Here is a 2,962-nt window from a genome sequence, read left to right as displayed (position 1 = left end):
TCCTAGTTTGTTCAGGTTTCCCAAGACCTAGTTGTTTAAACATTTTATAAGGCATGACATTGATACTAGGCCCTAAATCAGCCAAAGCATTATTAACATCTAAACTACCAATTAGACAAGGAATTGTAAAACTCCCTAGATCTTTTAATTTGTTTGCCAGCTTATTATGTAGTATGGCTGAGCAAACTGCATTTAACTTCACATGCGATGCCTCATCCACCTTCCGCTTATTTGTTAAAAGCTCTTTTAAGAATTTGACTGTGTCTGGCATCTGCGAAAGAGCTTCAATAAATGGTAAGTTAATATGTAATTTTTTTAATAATTTGCAGAATTTACCGAATTGTTCGTCTATGCGGTCTTTTCTTATCGCATTGGGGTACGAAACACGAGGTTTGTACTATTTACTTACCAGTTGTTGCTCACTGTGGACTATCTCACCTTTACCTTTGCTTACCACTATTCCTTTCCTTGGTTCTGGTTTAGGTTCAACTAACCCTTCCTCACCTTGAGTGGTAATCGCGTTGAGTTGTTCCCTTGGGTTAGATTCAGTATTACTTGGCAAGTTACCTTGTGGTCGTTCAGAAATTAGTTTGGCGAGCTGTCCTATCTGAGTTTCGAGCCCTTGGACCGATGCTTGTTGATTCTTAAGTGCTATAAAGTGAGTTTCTAACACCAAGATAAACTTTGTTAGCATCTCCTTAAGGTTCGGCTTCTTTTCCTGTTGGTAAGGTTGTTGAAAACCCGAAGGATGTTGTGGCCTTTGATTCCCTTGACCACCCCATGAGAAGTTGGGATGGTTCCTCCAACCTACATTATATGTGTTACTATATGGGTTATTTTGAGATCTAGAATTATTATTACCCATATATTGAACTTGTTCCTCCTTAGTGCTAGGGTTGAAGGGTTGATATTCTATGTATGCTCCTCCTCCATTTGAATCGCACCTCATCACTAGATGTACCTAGGTAGAACCACACAAACCCTCAATCTTTTTATTTAAGAGTTCTACCTGGTTAGATAGCATGGTAACCGCATCGAGGTTGAAAACACCAGCTGCTTTCGTCGGCTTTGTTATCATGACTTGCCACTGATAGTTATTCAGTGACATATCTTCAATAAATTCGTAAGCCACTTCAGGTGTTTTGTTATTGATAGTCCCACCAGCAGCTGCATCGATAAGTTGTCTTGTTGAGGGGTTCAAGCCATTGTAAAACGTTTGAACTTGCAACCATAAAGGTAACCCATGGTGATGTGATAAACCGTAATTTATACATATTTTTACCTCATGCTTAACATATTTTATGGATGATTTTTCCTTAGAATTGGTGAATTCAATGCTTCTAATGCTTTAATTTCATGTTTTATACTTAGGTGAGCATAGGAGAGCGAAAAGATCGAGAAATGGGCAAAAAAGGAGAAAATGGGCCAACGTATGAAATCAACACGGCCTGGACTTCCTCACACGGGCAGACCACATGGCTGTGTCAATTTGGCAGAATCGAAGCATGATTCACACGGGTAGAACACATGCCCATGCCATTCTAATAGGCTCGAGCACAGCCTAAAGTAATCACACACGGGCGTGTCCCTGCAGAGCCCAAGTTGAGTCCAATTCAGAAAAGGCCAATTTCGAGGGTTCTTAGGCATTCCAAAGCCTATAAATACACCCTAAAGGAGGAGGAAAGAGACACACAAAGAAAAGGAGATAGGGAACTGCTCTAAGGAAGCCGATTGATCCATCTCAGAAGCTAGATTCACCATCAAGACTGAACATCTCCCCTCAATTTCCCTCCAAGAGTTTTGGGTTTTCTTTATGTTTTGTATTCATTATTCTTCTGAGATGTTTTCCTTTTTAGTTATGAACTAAATCCCCTAAACACCTAAGGGGAATAAAACCTAAGACGAATCTTGTTATTATTTTCTGAATTGTATGATAAATATTTAACTTGTTCTTAATTATGTGTTCTTAATTCTTGTTTTGATATCCCAGGATACTGATTCAAGATAAGCTCTTATTCAGAGAAGGAATAGACCTGTCTAAGAGTACATTTGTCATAATTAAGAAGAGTTGATTGCACGCCTAGAGATAGGGTGACAAGATTTTGCTGGATTAGGGTGAAACCTAATAAGGGGATCCATAGATCAAGTTAATGCAACCCTAGGGTGTTAATTAGAGAAATGTCACAATTATTCAATATAGGGATTAGACGTTATTAGTCTTGAATAGGGATAATAACATAACTTAGGGATCTCTACGGAACAAGTTAAACGAATAAATCGTCCGATTCGGAGTCAGAATAACAAGTGAAGTCTAGGTGGATTCTTCCTTAGGTATTGTCTTAATTCAATCGTTTTCCCAAAAGTAATTTCCCAATTCTATTTTCTGTGCATTCTTAGTTTAGATAATTAGTTAGTTAAACAAAACCCTCTTATTCTTAGGCTAGATAATAAAAAGACGGTCATTTCTAGTACTTTTAGTTCCTTTGGGTTCGACAATCTGGTCTTGCTAAAACTATACTACTGTTCGATAGGTACACTTGCCTACATCGTGATAATAGTTAGTTCAAGAACTATTAATTATAAATATATAAAACTTACCTGTCACGAAAATCACGATCATGAGGGTACCTTCTCAATAGGTCCTTGTATCTCTCCCATGCATCATAGAGTGTCTCTAGATCCATCTGCACAAAAGAAGAGATATCATTCCTCAACTTAGCCGTTTTAGCCGGCGGAAAATATTTAAGTAAAAATTTTTCAATCATTTGTTCCCAAGTAGTGATTAACCCTAGTGGTAACGAGTTCAACCACTATTTAGCTTTGTTCCTCAATGAAAAGGGAAAGAATCGATGGCGAATGGCATAATCAGAAACGCCATTGATTTTAAACGTGTCGCAAAACTCCAGAAAATTCGCCAAGTGATTATTTGGATCATCATCCTGCAAACCATCAAACTGAACAA

At 38.0% G+C, this 2,962-nt stretch overlaps 1 non-coding gene across 1 annotated transcript; it reads left to right on the top strand.

The window, feature by feature from the left end:
- The first annotated feature begins 2,612 nt into the window (after window positions 1-2,612).
- Window positions 2,613-2,717, top strand: LOC128280349 (small nucleolar RNA R71). The gene has a single exon (XR_008270529.1). It is a non-coding gene; the product is annotated as a small nucleolar RNA R71 (small nucleolar RNA).
- The last annotated feature ends 245 nt before the right edge of the window (window positions 2,718-2,962 follow it).

This window comes from Gossypium arboreum, chromosome 8 (assembly GCF_025698485.1).
Source record: "Gossypium arboreum isolate Shixiya-1 chromosome 8, ASM2569848v2, whole genome shotgun sequence".
NCBI classification, from domain to species: domain Eukaryota; kingdom Viridiplantae; phylum Streptophyta; class Magnoliopsida; order Malvales; family Malvaceae; genus Gossypium; species Gossypium arboreum.
Note: the sequence above shows the minus strand (reverse complement) of the source record. Positions and strands in the feature narration are given on the sequence as shown.